General features: G+C 46.0%; 1 protein-coding gene across 1 annotated transcript in view; it reads left to right on the forward strand.

Annotated features, from left to right (window-relative positions):
• SYNPR (synaptoporin) overlaps window positions 1-14,899 on the forward strand; it is a 108,867-nt gene that overhangs the window by 57,464 nt on the left and 36,504 nt on the right. The window lies entirely within an intron of this gene.

Consider the following 14,899-nt stretch of genomic DNA (forward strand, 5'->3'; position numbering starts at 1 on the left):
ATCTGTCCCTCTCCTCCATGCTTTGCTTGAGCCAGAGAAGCAGCATTCACGTGTTGTTGGGTGCAACAGTTCATGGCATTGCTAAACTGCAGCCCTGGTACCTGCAGAAAGGGGCTTTGAGAGGAAGCTGAGGGAAGAAACAACCTCTTGCTATTTTTGTCTCTGTACCAGCCCCTGGGGATTTCGATTGACAGGATTAGTTATGAAGCCAATATTATGAGTTTAACTATGAGTGAAATAACACAACTTCTGTGGGAAGCAGAGTAAAAGAAGCAATTATACAGCAGTTTAATAATAGTGCTCTGCTGGCTGGGAAGCTGAAAACTTATAGTTGACAGTAATTAGATTTTTTCATTCTTCCTGTTAAATAGCTATAAAAATTACAATAGAAATTCATCTGGTTCTCTTTTATTCCCTGCTGTTTTTATCATCCAGTTTGTGCCCATTTGGCCTTCAGATTATAATTTTATATGTTTTTAGTGTCTGGTATTTAAGACATGCAGAAACAGCATTTAATGCTGAAAAATGCAGAAAGCCTGAAGAATAAGTGGGTGGCAGTAACACTCTTCTGAGCATTCTTCTTGCAAGCTGTTTGGAGGGACAGTGAGGGCTTTCCAAATTGTCTTACCCTGAATCACAGCTAGACTTCTAACCACAGGAGTTATTCCAAATCATTTAAAATTGCAGTAAAAAGTAGATGTTAGAAATTGAAGTACTCTTTTTGCCTGCCTGTTACTGTAACGGACTGTGTGTAGATGAACTGCTGGGGGGGAGGTACCTCACTCTGCATACTGGTTGCTTGCTGCCCTCACTTCCCTGGTGAGATGGGAGTTGATGTGGTGATCTGGCTTGGGGCTTTGCTCCCACCTCGGGCTCTGTGCTGGTAAGGCAGCGTGAGTGATAGGGGGGTATTTGTCAGCTGGCAAGGAGCTCGGCTTGTACTAATTCAAGCAAGAGCCTATGGGGCATCATCTCTTCCCAATCTTTGCTGCTCCTCTGAAGCCCCGCAGTGTTGTGGTGTGTGCTGACAAGCAGGGGCTGTGCAGGCATCTCATCTCCCTGTCGTTTACATCACAAGTGATGCTTAGCTGTCAGCTGCCCTCCTTTCAAGCACTGTCCTTTGTTTGTGTCTAGACAGAAGTGAGTTTTCTCTTATGCCATTAAAACTCGAATTACTTTGGCAGCTGTGGGTTTCCAAACTTGCAGGGTGAAACTTGATGAGCCAGCAAATGTGTGGCACTTGGGCTACCTATGATCACAGCTTGAAAGTGTTATACAGAATAAAGGAAAGAGCTCTCAGGTTTGCTCTCATCGTTGAAAGCTCAGGTGCTTGGAGGCTGAAAGTATTCTTCCTCTTGTTCTCTTTTATTTTATAATGTGAAAGAGCCAGGTATGATAAATGGTATCCCGATGTTGTGAAGGGGATTGAGTGTGAGGTGATGTGTTGCAGCTCTGGTGCCTGGTGTGATCACTGACACATGCAATAAACAGGCTCTGCAGCAGCACACCTGACCTCACAGCGCAGTGTACCTCTTATTTGATGTCTTTTCCTCTGCAATGGCAGAAACAACACAGTTCAACTTCACACTTATGTTTTAGTTTTAAAACACACTGGAGATGCCCAGAGCCATTAACAGGGCAGAGGCCACTTCCAGGTATGCTGCTATCCCATTTGCTTCCACTTCAACAGAAATACGCTGTGCAAATGCTGTGCAAATCTGTGGCAGATGCAAATGCTCCAGATGGTACTGGGAAAAGTGCAAAAGAAAGATTTGTTTCCAGCCCTTCCTCACTTTAATAAAATTTCATTCATCTCCCTAGTAGAAACTTTCTTTTCTAGGGGCTTTTACAAATGCATCCCTCCTTTCTCTCTGAGCTTGTGCCCTTGAGCTCATCCCCATGTCACTGGAAGGCACCCTGCTTGTTGTTGCAGTCTGACATCTGATGCCCATGCTTTCCATCACATCATTCTGGTGCTGGGATCATGTTCTGTAAGAACTGGGTATAATCCACTAATCGGGGTGTCCAGATGTGCCTGTGGTGGGGCCAGTTGCCAGGTTTGGGCCAGGTAGTGGTGGTTCATGGGGTTTCAGCACCCAGCCATGCACTGGTGTGGTGCAGTGCAGACCTTCAGTGCATGCTGAGATAAATAAACCCTTGCGCCCTGGATTCCCACCACCTCAGTGTAACTGCAGGAGGGGCTGCACCTACCCTGATGCTGTTCTTGGGCTTTGCCTGCTGCCCAGGTATGCAACGTTCTTCTGCAAAGCCAATGTAGAAGAGCAGGGAGGCTGAAAGCAGTCACCCTCTGGGGGCGGCTCAACCCATGGGGCACTACCTGGACCTAAATTTGGCTTGGGAGGATGAGGGAGTGGAGAGCTGTCATCTCCCCCATTAGCTCCATCTGGAATGACATGTGTGCTCCTGATTGTGTGCTGTGCTGATGCTCATACAGTGCCCGAGTCACCACCCTGCATTAGCTTATTCCAGCACATTTCCTTGTTACAAAATTAGATCCATTTTGCAAATTGCACTAGTAATGGAATTGAAAGGGGGGGTGTTTGTTGTTTGTCTATTTTTTTCTCTATTTTTTTCCTTTTTTCACTGGGGTAAATCGGGAATAAGTCAACAGAATCAAGCCCTTAGTGCTTTCAGCAACATGCTCATTTAAATTGGATGCAAGAGGGTGTCTGTGTTTACATTTGGCCTGCCAAGAATCTCTGTTTCAGAAACTGGCTTACATAATATGTCAAAATTGGTTTACTCATTAGCATTGCAAACTGCATGAAACAAGCCGCAGATTGATAAACTCACAGCAATATTTTGCAGCCAGAGCCGAACGGCACAGGGGGACAGGAGATTCATCAGGAAATGTTCCATTTCCATGGGAAAAACCAATGGTTTCCAGTTATGTGTCCCAGACTTCATTGATTTTTTTGGTGTCTTCCTAAATTTAGATAAAGATTGAGAGACAAAAATGAAAATCTCTGCTAGCAAACAGGAGCCCATCTTAGTATTTCCTGGGCTGATGGATTATGTGCTGCAGCAACTCCAGGCTGGACCATTCTCCATTCCTCGGCTGAGGCTGTACCCCCTCTGCCAGGCTCCATCCTGTTCACACAGCTACTGCTGCCTTGACTGATGTTTTTGCTAGAGCACAGGTGGAATGGAGGCTCTGATATTATTAATTAGCTCCTCCAGATGTTGAGCAGGCACAGATGTTGTAGCATGGTCCAGTGGTTTCGTGGTGCTGCTGCCTCCTTTTTCCTTAGCCTGTCCAGGGTGAGCATGGGTGCAATACAGCCTCAGGCAAAGCTGAGGACCATGATGCTGAAAGACCAATAAACTTTCATCACTGCCATGTGGTGTGTGATTTTATAGGCATCTGTAAATCTGCACACACACATGAAAGCATGAACAGTGCTTCTAGAGTAATATGGGCAAATAAATATAGAGTAAAGCAGCAGTGAGAGTGTCCAAGCATAACCTGTGCTTTTGGGCTTCCACTATGTGGCCTTTACACAGCCTGCGGTGGGCTGGGGGAAGAGACAGCAGTGAGTGATGGGTAGCCAGAAGGGCAGCCCTGTCTCATGCTGGTCTCATGCAGATCCCTCCTGTGACTACTGCTGTACTTGGGGAGAAGCCTCTTCCCAGGCTGCAGCCCTAACCATTACCGGTGTCACTGCATCCCTTTTAGCTGCAACCCTCCTACAGGCAAGGGTTAAATGTCTTCAAACCCTGAGTGATGTGGCAAAGCTGGTGGAAGTCTGCTGGGTGTGTACAGCTTTTCAGTGGTATCTAAAGGAGTTTGGGGCTTAAATCCCAGGGATCTTTTTAGTTTGCTTTGAAACTCCTAACTGAAGAATCAAAAGTGGAAAGCTCTGAGACAGAGAGAGAGATGGCATAACAGCCCTGGTATTGGTAGCATCTGGTTTTATGCTTGGTGATCCTGAGTGCCCCATCCAGTGCTCCAGATGAATTTTTGGCATGATATCTAGTAAAGCTGAAGAAAGCACCAACCTGCAGTGCTGCAGGGTCCGCTGCAGCCTAACAAGTGTTCTGCCTTGTCAGCAAACACCAGCACATCCTCCTTCAACAGCGTTAAACCTAATCCGCAACATTCGTGGCATGTCATGGGCAAAAAGCAGACTTTGATCTCCTTATGCTGTGGATTCCGTGTTGCAGCATTGTTTGAAGGAGCTGTGTGACAGGACAGGTCATCACTTGCTGCAACACATCATGCTCTGTTTAAAACTGCATCCTGTATCCTCACATCCCACAGAGGTACCCAGGTGGACACATGTTTTAGAGGGCTGACACAGCAGCTCCCAGCGGCGCCTCTGCAAAACTATTTTAATGGATGTTTCATAAAGTTTTCAGAAGAGTTTTGTGAGTTGAAATAACAGCAGTTGTTAGCTGTGGGAAGGGGAAATAAAATTATCTCATTGGAAAATGAAAATGAGAGGTGTTTGCATTTCACTTACTGTCACACCTTGCAGCAAGAGGCTGGTCACCATGAGATACAGTGAGTTTCAGTGCCAGCTGGAGAGCTGAATGCAATGAAAAAGGCCAAGAGGGATGAGATGTATCAGCTGGGGAGCTCAGGCAGGCTGAGGATCCTTCGCCAATGTGTGGGAGCAACCCAGGCACTCACAGGCTGGAGAACTGCTCTCCCAAGGGTGTGGGAGAGCCAGCATCACCCCTTGTGCTGATTCAGTGGGTGGTAAGTTCTGTGTGGTCCTCAGTCACCTTGGCCCATTGCTGGCTTTTGGTTCATGTTCCAGTTCAGGTCTGTTATTCCTACAAAACCTCCTCCACACCTTGTCTGGGCTCTTCTGTCTTTTCTAGAGACAGCAAGGGAGGAGGAGTGAGGTATGTGAGCCCTGTCCTTGAGGACAAAGGCGTGTCGGCCAATGCTAACCAGGCAAATGAAGAACTACTGCAGCCTGTGTGGTGTGATGCGTGTCTTCAGAGGGCAATTCCAGTGTGGATCGGGCATCCAAGGGCTGTTCCCAGTGCAGTGGGAGGCAAATTCTGCCCAGCTCTGCAGACCAGAGGTGCTGAGTTGTTTAATCTTTGCAGCTGGGACTCAGGCAGTGTGCACAGGGGCTGGCAAGCGCTTACGCACACGTTAAAATGCACCAAGCAGCAGAGCAGTGCTTCAGCCTGGAGAACTCTCTCAGCACTGCAATGTCTTCTCATTACAGCATCAGGCTGTATCTGCTGGAAACCAGGGGCCACATTGTTGGCAGTGACATCTGTCAGCATGGCAATGCAGCTCCTGCTTCAGGGAAAAGGGCCCTGAGTGTTCAGCGCTCATAAAGGGCTGTTGGAGTCTCCTCTGTGCCTGGTTTGTGCTAGAAGTGCCAGCCCCAAACAGATAAATTCAGTTATCAGATGAGTTCAGCCTCCTTGGTTTTGTGTTTAGGGTTTACCCTGTGAATTCCAGCCCTTCTTGCACAGTGTAAATCCCAAGCTGCTGGGGAAAAGTAATTGTTCCCCAATTCTGCTGTGTAGAGAGCTGTTGTCCCCCAGCAGGTGTTTCTGTATAGCAGCATGTAACTTCTGTCTCCAAATAAAAGACAAAGTTCACCTTGTGTCTCATCCGTTGTCATGTGTATTTGAAAATATTTGATGCAGTGTGCAGAAAAGAGGGCAAAGCAGTGACAAACCCCAGGCTGATAAATGAATAGCACAGAGCCTGATTCACAGCCTCAGTTACACCAAGCAGCACTGGTAAGCGAAGAGCTGGGTGCCTGGTAGAGAGGGATCCATGGATCCATTTTGTGCTCTCAACGTGCTGAAGTCCTGAATGCAAAGTGGAGACAAGGGACCAGCCTGAAAACCCTCTTGTGAGCAGGTTTGTAGTGAAAGGACATGGGGTTTGTGTGCTTGTATAGCTGCTGTGGGGAGCAACTGTGGCATCTCTCCAAAGAGGTGGCATGTGTTCGCCACTGATGTGTCCCATTCACAAGCAGGTGCCTGTACGTCAGAGGCAACGAGCTTACCTCCTGCTACCTGCTCCTCCTCCTCCTTCCAACACACATACAGCGCAGCAAAGGCTTGGTTTGGGTGGATTAATAGCACAGAAATGTCCTCTTTTGGCATAAGGGAACCCATGGGTTTCCCAGAGGTTTTCTCTGATATATAAATAAGGGGCAAAAGCTCAAGTTCCAGGGAGACGCTTTGTGGGTCTGGTCCTGTTTGAGCACAGGAGGAGCTTAGTGCACACTGAAGTATGGGAGACCTGAGAGGTCTTTTCCCTTTTCTGAATGATCTCATTGCTCTAGCTTCAGGGCAGCTTTCTAGGATGCGTAACAGAGAACCCCAAAAGCCCCCAAATCCAGCAATGAAGAAGCACTGCTCCAATGGCAGTCTGTGTGAGAGCTTTGGAGGATCTTCAAGCTTAGTACAACTTCAGCCCAGAACTGTGAACTGTTTTTTTTCCTGCAGTGCACATAGAAGGGCTAAAGCAATGCTTCGTTAGCAGTGGGGAGGAAGGGGTTGCATCTCCCAGCCCACTGTGGTGGTACACAGCAAAGCAACCAGCCTCTCACTGGGGGACAAGTATTTGCTTTCTCTACTTAGAGTGTGTGTAGTCATTGTCTAATAATATGAGCATTTCACCATCCCTCTGCAAATAAGGCTGAGGCTGCTGCCTGATTGGTATATCATCTCACTTTCTCTCGGCATTGATTTTCTTGCTCTCCTTATTTGCTTCATAAAAAGAGAGGCAAGGAGCTCGCTCCCTCTTCTTCCCTCCCTCCCTCCCTCTCTCTCTCTCTCCCCCTCCTGTGAGAAGCTTTTGGGAGCCTTTATTTTTAGTATGAGACAAACCTTGCTTTATTCCAGGAGACGCAAGTTGGATTATAAACCCTTTTGTAAATGTGTATGGTGATATTTGCTCCGGTAAGTTATATGCATCTCTATTTATGTGTGTAACTGTACTGTCTGGGGGAGAAGGGGGGTTTTACAGGAGTCGTGAAGCCCACAAAATTGGTTTTACGTTTGGTTTCTTTGTACTCTCATGCTGAGCCCAACTGTTCCGTGTTATTTAGATCTACTGGAATATTTTCAGTTTGTATTTTGCTTTGGCAAAGGGGGGTGCCTGCTTTGAAAACTTGTTTTGCACTTCATTTTATAGCAGAAACCTGGAGAGTGAGGATTAAAGGGAGAAGGAATGATGATTTATCCTATTCCTTTTGGCATTTTAGATCAGATGCCTAAAATAATGCAGTAATATTTGATATAAGAAAACAATCAGTAAGAGCTATTTAATATTGATCAAGCTCAAGTATGAATATCTGACTGCATATTACCTTAGAAAGATCAATCTATAGGCTAGCAGGGTGGCAGCAAGCTACTCCTCACCAAAATGTATTAGTGAAATAAAGAAAATCTTTAAAGTAATTAAGAAAATAGGTTGCATTTCAGAGTGTAACATCATTAATACAGGTCAATAGACTGTTGCTCTGACTCTGTGCTGCCTGCCTCTGCTTTGAGCGGCTCAGCAGCCTCATTCCTCAGCACTCTCGGCTAACTTGGAGACCTCCTTTTTACCTGTAAATAACAGTGAGGGACAGTTATTTCTCTCTCCCTGTCAGAGCTCTGCTGTGCTTTCCAGGCAGAACAAGACAGTGATTGTAACAGCATGGCTGAGGAAAACAAGATGTATGGCTGCGATATTTTGATTTTACATAATAAATACTTGAATTCGCAGCGTTATATTGGTTAATTTATTGGCACTTCTATTCTCTCATACTTGAAACATATCCATGGGCGCTGATGGCTGTGGTGTTTCAGAAGTCTTTATAAACTCCAGCTGTAGCACAAGCTGGAGCTGCTGTGAGCTTGAGTATATACCTGCTCAGAAAATTAACATGTTAGACCAGAATAACCTGCCTACTCTCCTGGTAAGAGGCTATGTTAATAGGTATATGGAGTATATACTTTAATAAGAGATTAGAAGACTGTAACTGGGTTTATTAAACCCAAAGGAGAAGGTAAGGAAGTCGTGTCTGGCACTTCAAGCTAAACTCTTCCAGAGGGAAATTTCAGATTGGCAATAATTGCTTAGTCATTTTAAGCTGCTTTTGGACCAGTTTAATTGTTCCTGTTTTTCCAGGGTGGAATAGTTGCACTTGCCTTCTCACCTGCCTGAAAAGCAGCTAATGGGGATATTCTGTGGGGCTCCTGAGCTCTGCAGAGTGTTGCACAGGCGAGAACATGAAAATGTGATAACCAGGCACTACATTCAGTGGCTTTTGGGGTTTTGCTGTTTCATAAGGACCATGTCTATTTATACCAGCTGTGTAATTTGAATGTATGTGCTCAGCACAGTGTTACAAATCATGGTATGTGAAATGTGTTATATACCACAGTGTTAGAGAACAAGGCACGTAACAGTAATTGTCTTTCACAATCATTTAGCGACTTGGGTGTGGAGGGCATGGGTGTCTGAGCTGTGCACATCTCACACACTTTCTAAGCATAATCCTGCTTGCCTGAGGATAGCATGAAGCATTCCCAGCTTTGCTGAGCCTTGCTATCTGGCTCACATAGCAGCAGGACGATGTCAAAGAGCACATTTGGGTGATCCTAGAGGGGAAGGGGCTGGGCAGCATGACCTGAGGAGCATGATTCCTGCTTCCCACACCACAGAACTAAAGGCCTGGGGTTTTGTGCCACGTAACTCATCATAGCAGGGGTGCCAGACTGCCCTGAAGACCGGGCTGCAGTTTATTAAGGAAGCCAGTTGAGCTCATCGCAATAGCTTTGAAGCAGGAAGAGAGGCCAGGGATGGTCGGTTTGACTGCAGGCAGGGGGAGGTCTCACCTCTGGCCAGGAGGACAGGTTGCCAGCAGCCAAGGGATTGTGAGGCACAAAGTGAATACTATGGCTAAGTCCATTACTACAAAACTTTCCCTTGGCAGAGAAGTTTGTGGCTGAGGAGGAATGATCCCTTCAGTCCTACAGGCCATATCTGTAGGATACAGCTGAGACAAACTCAGGGGAACAGGAGGGCTTCCTCTGCTCCTCATATTGTACATACAAAAGTTGTCAGTGTTCATGGTTTTCCATCTGTTGCCTTTTGCTCATGCTAGCATGTGTGACATTCCTTCATCTCCAGCGATTTGGTGGTAGCAGATCTGGGGGCAGCTTCTCCTGAGTTCCGTACCCCCAACCACCACTCACCCCTCAGACACTGGAGAAGCCTCCATCACCTATCCAGAAGCGTGACATCTTCTCTCCAAGATAACCTCAGACTGATGTGCAAACCAGGACTTGGTGCAGCTCCAGGGACAGACTGACAGCATTGGCAAGCTCCAGGGCTGAAAACAGGATATTTGTGCCAGTAGGACTGAGGAGTCAGTCTAGCAGGTGCATCAGGGTTTGAAAGGAGTTTGAAGCATTATTTTAGGGGTGCCTGGATCCTCTAAGACCTGTCTCCTTGGCTGCTCCTCCAGCAGATCAAGCAGTTCCTAGAGAAATTCCTTAAACTATTAAAACATTGATTTCTTAAATATCTGCCTCCTCCTGAATGCCAGATCCTCCTTTTTTTAGCCAAGTCCTTGGAAGAATTAATGAGTTCTTCCTCACCTCTGTTAAACCTGCTCACATCAATAGGCACTGTTCAGGGGGAGAGGTGTTTGTGTTGATATTGGGTAGCAGCTGCCTGTCGCTACTGGTGATGGCAGGTGGTGTTTTATTCTTCATGTCACTCTTGATTAGAAGTTCCTGTATAATTATATGACCATTTCTTTCACGGAGTATTTCCCCATACATAGGATGGCAGATGGCAACTTGACCTAGAGTCTAGTCCTTTCTGATTTTGCTTTTGGGCTCTTTTTCCGTCTGAGTACAAGTCGTTTTAAATAGTAGGGTGGTACACCCTTGTGAATACAACACGTTTGTTTGTGGTGGGCTGAGGGCTCAGCACAGCTAATTTGAGAAGAGCTGGGGCCCCTGTATCTCTGCCTGAGCTCTGCCTGTGTGGGTACCACTGTGCAATGCAGGCATGAGGAGAGTGGTGGATTCGGGACACATCCCAGTTCAGCGCATCCCTGTTCCTTCATTCAGAGCTGGTGTGGGCAGCCTGATGGAAGATGAAGAGATGAAGCTGTTGCCTGCCAGCACAGCACATGTGTTTCAATATGTGGGATATACAGAGAACATAGGCAGGCCCAAAGGAAAGATTTAGCTCCTCACCAGGGTGTGTGGTGGCATAGCACTAGCCCTGAAGAAGGTGCCCATCGGTGTGTCTGGTCATAGGCAAGGCTGGGTCCAGGGACACACATACTCCTGAAGGATCAGTGGGAGTAGAACTGTGGAGTGCTTGCTCAGTTTTCATTTAATTCAATGTCCAGTGCAGAAGGAGGGTCTGATCCTGCCTGTACACAACTTGTAAATCTGGTTGTTGCCTATTACCCAAAGGACTACTCAGAGGCCTTGAAGCTGCAGTGAAACTCCTCAGTAGGCAAGCTCTGGGCCGGGGACATGATGATACTGTGAAACTCTTCAGCCTTGCACTCCCATCATGTACAGCCTTTTATTTTGGAGGAGAAAAAAGAAAAGGAAAGAAAGGGAAATGTGAAGGATGTGCTGAGCCCTTCTGCAGAGCCAGGGGAATAGAGAGGTGATCAGCATGGGGTGCCGAATATCCAGTCCTGTGTGTTTCCTCCCCAAAGCACCAAGGCTGTCTGTCCATCCATGAAGAGCCAGGCTGTCTGGGTGCGAGGGCTCTGCTCCACCTGAGTGGCTGTGCAGAGCCTCATCTGTCACTAAACTTTCCCGGCATCGTGGCAAAGCAAATATGCTGCAGCAGGCTGTAAAGCTGTAAACATATGGGCACTAACAACAGATTAAGTGAGTGATTTAGTCTAAGGGGCTTGGTAGATTTCCATAAAATGTATCTTAATTAGAAAAGCAATCAAACTTGCACAGAGTCAAGGAGGATGAAATGTCTCTGTTGGCACAGTGAGTGTTTTGTCCCTCGTGCCAGGGCATGAGGATGGCAATGGATGCATCTCATGCCCACTTTGGGGGGTTTTCTCAGAATGAGACCAATGGTGAACTCAGACTCCTGTAACAGCATTAACAAACCAGGAATCGCTGAAGGTGAAAGAACGGAGCATTTGTACATTTTCCTTTAAAACCGTGTGCAATTACCCAAATATATATTTGAGCGTTTGCCATGTATAGCACATCTAGTCCCAGAAAAAGGATTGGGGCTTCTAAGTGCTACCATAGCACAAATAATTTATAAGTCTATCTCCCTCACTGTGTCCTTATCTTCTTAGTGAGCGTGGCCATAATTAGCTTTCACCTGATTGTGAATTTATAGCATGTTCAATTGCTTTTTTTCATTCTGCTTGTGTTGTCTTTGCTTCCTTAGTTTTATTGGCACCAGTTTTATTCCACAGGCCTGAATCTACAGATAAAAAAGCCTGATAATCATCTCCAGCAGTGCAGATATAAAGGTTGCAACTGCTAAAACTATATTGATGCATTATTGGTTTTGTGCAAGTGCTTGGAAGGATTTGAAGTACATTGGGAAGTGGCACAGAAGATGCGTAGTAGCTGCTTGCAGCTGAGAGAAAGGATGAAGGAAATGGAGACATTCAGGCAAAGCTTTTGCCAAGGTTTTTTTGTTGTCTTCTCTTGTGTTTAGAAGCAGGAACAGGTTGCAGATTTCAGGGAACCTCAATAAAAGGCTGTGAAAAGAAAAAGACATAGGCATGAGGTGTGGAATAGCACAGTAAGGCAGAGGATGTAGAGAGAACAGGACAACTTAAGCTGTCCAGTTCAAGGGTGTCAACAGTGAGAGAGAGCAGGAATATGCTTTTATTTCAGTTTAAGGACACTGTTAGCAGCATGTTGATGCACAGGTGTTGCCTTTCATGGTGAAGTGTGGGGAAGGAGAGTGATGCCAGCTCTGGGGACATTCACAGAAAATGAGAGGCAGAAAATGGAGGTTTTACTTTAAAAACTGTTTCTTGCTCAAAATGTTCCCTGTGAATTCCCAGGGCTCAGCAAAGCAGAGGGTCATTTATAGCCCATCATTTTAATTATTAGAAAAGAAATTATTTTTACCATGCAGGTTGATAGTTAGCCAGGAGCAAATTCTTCTTCCAGCCATTTGCACAGAGGTGGGTGCCGAGGTCAGAGCCAGCTCCAGTGGAATTTTCCATCTAAAACTGCTTTGAGATGAGAAAACAGGTCCTAAGTTTGGGTCCCAAACACCCAACAGAGCTCTGGTACAAAGGGCTCAAGCTGTACGCCATCATAAAAGGTGCCACGGTGAGTCTGGGTCTGGGACAAGGAGATATCTGTGATGGTCAGATTAACGAAGGACACCCTAGCAGGTCTCAGTGGCCAGGGATGGGAGGCTTTGTAGGCATAGTGCCTAGAAACCAGCAGTGCTTTTCCAAAAGCAGAGCCTCTGTTCCCAGTGGTGCTGCTCGTACATGACTGACATAAAATGGAAAAATTGGGCAGGCATCATCTGAAAGAGTGCTGCTGGGTGTGTAAGAAGGGATTGGAGGCCCCATTGCTGGCAGATTTGAAAGCACTCTGAAAACCTCACAGGAAAAAGCTGTTGCATCATAATATTAATCCCAAGGGCTTTGTGGATTCTTTCCCAAGTCATTTTCACCCATTTCCTTAAATCTGCTTGAGAAAGGAGACAGAGCTGAGCGCAGGCATGTGCGAGTGTGGGGAGGCGGTAGATGACACCAAATAGCAACACAGCAGCACGGGGAGCTGAGAGGAAGCTACTAATGGCCTCTGATGAACACAGACATGATAATAATGAGGTTAATGCCCTTTCATTCACCCATAAACATCTTAGAGAACTATAATCCCTGCTAGTCAAAGGGCAATCAGTAGGTCATAAATAATACAGTGTGATTGAAGGACAGGAGCCTTTCTTGTACTAATAACATTCAGTTGGTGCTGACCCGGCAAGGGTTTTGTTGCGGTCCCCATGCTGTGGGGACCAAGCTGAAGGAGCATTTCCTAGTCAGAGGTGCGCTCCCACCTCTCACTTCTGTCATGTGCATCTGTCTTCAGAGCAGGAAAATGCTCCACTGGAGCCCTGGTCTGGCAGGTAGTGCTGGGAAAGGAGCTGAAGCTAATGGAAAAGAGAAAGATGCAACCTAGATAAGGCAGCAGTTACAGCAGCCATCAGATGATGCTGCCAGGGGCCTCGTTCTGCCCCCGGGTACATGGTGGTGATACTGGGAGAAATGGGGATGGGGATGGGCTCCCCAGATGGGAGAAGTGCCATGTCCCAGCCAGATGGTGTGTTTATTGTGTACAACACCGCCTTTACAAGCTTGGTCTGCAGTCCCCTGCCATCCAATGCTGTGGTGGTGTAGTCCTGGTTGCTTTTGAGCTCCTGAGGCTGTATCCACCATCAGGGGTTTAGCAACATTAAATTCAGGGGCACCTTCCCTTCACAGAGTACTTCCCATGTGTGGATGTCACTCAGCCATAATGTAAATCTCTGCCCTTATTAGAGGGAGTAAATCCTACTTAGTAATAACTTGGCTCACGCTCTGTATTCATTTATGTTGTATTGTGGGCCATTTTAAACCCAGATGCTTTTAAACCCACCAAGCAAACAAGGAAATGAGCAGCCATCCAACCTTTTTTATTTTATAATTGAATGTTTACACTTGTTACATGGTAAATCCCATATAATCAGCCTGTAAAGCCTGCACAAAACCTGTGTTTTCAAGAGAGAGCAGGAACAGAATTACATTACATTTATGCATGTTATGAATGTTTGCTGGGTTGCTGAACCATACCCGCTAACAAAGCAAGAATTAGCATGACCTTTTAGAAAACCTCTCCTTTACCTGACCATGGTTTTCCTTGGGTTTTTGTGGTCACACATGATTGATGCCAAAACAGCTCATGAAACAATACGGGCATGTGGGGGGACAGACAGCATAGGTGATAGGAAGGGGATACAGCGCGGGGGTGGCTGCTCTCTTTGGCTGGCAGTGATGCTCTGGACACTGTCTGAATGTGGATCCTGGTAGAGACCACCACAGTTGGTTTTTGCTATCAGTCTAGGGCTGGAAAAGTTTTCATGCCCCAAAATCAGTGCATGTCTCTGCTGAAGTGATGCATGTCACAACGTGAGCTATTCAGGTATCATATGTACAAATCTAAACAAATCTGTCCAACTTGTGCCCCCACATCCTTAAAAGAAGAGGGTACAAATGAGGGGCTGTGGAGACTGCAGAGGAAGAGCTGTAACTTCCAGACTGCTCTACAGCTGGGGGAAAAAAGGGCTGCAGAGTGTAAATGCAGTGAAACTACCACTATGTGCTATGTCTTGAAGCAATGCACACCCAGTAAATAATACAGGTACTCCTAAATCTGTCTGCAACAAGTATTGGTGTATTTTGTTTCATGGAAGGCTCCATGCCAGTCTGTCAATGTCCATGTGCAGTAAGCAATTTATGTAATAAATAAAACAACCCCTATGGAAGAGCTTAACATCTTTGCCCCACTGGTGTAAGTAGCTTTGTTCTCTGACAGCATTTCATTTCAGTGAGTCCAAGAAGAGGGTGGTTGAAATATGTCTTTATTTTCTGACTGTTAACTCTTACATGCATGCTGCCAACCTCAGCATTATGGCTGACCCATTAAATACTGGACAAAACACATCTCATCAGCTTGCATTACGTTTTGAACTTAATAAATAGGAAAGGCATTATCCAGATTCTGTCTGGCCATCTGGAGGAACAATGTTCTGTAGCTCAATGAATGTCTATCTAATCCTCCCATATACAGTTGGGTTTTATTCTATTAAAAATATAATGAGAAAAGACTACCATACTATTATGTGGTGGAGCTAAATGGGATTTTTAGAATAATCAATGAA

The sequence above is a fragment of the Pezoporus occidentalis genome, unplaced genomic scaffold (assembly GCF_034315485.1).
Source record: "Pezoporus occidentalis ecotype Australia unplaced genomic scaffold, CSIRO_AGI_Poc_V1 ctg35, whole genome shotgun sequence".
NCBI lineage: Eukaryota > Metazoa > Chordata > Aves > Psittaciformes > Psittacidae > Pezoporus > Pezoporus occidentalis.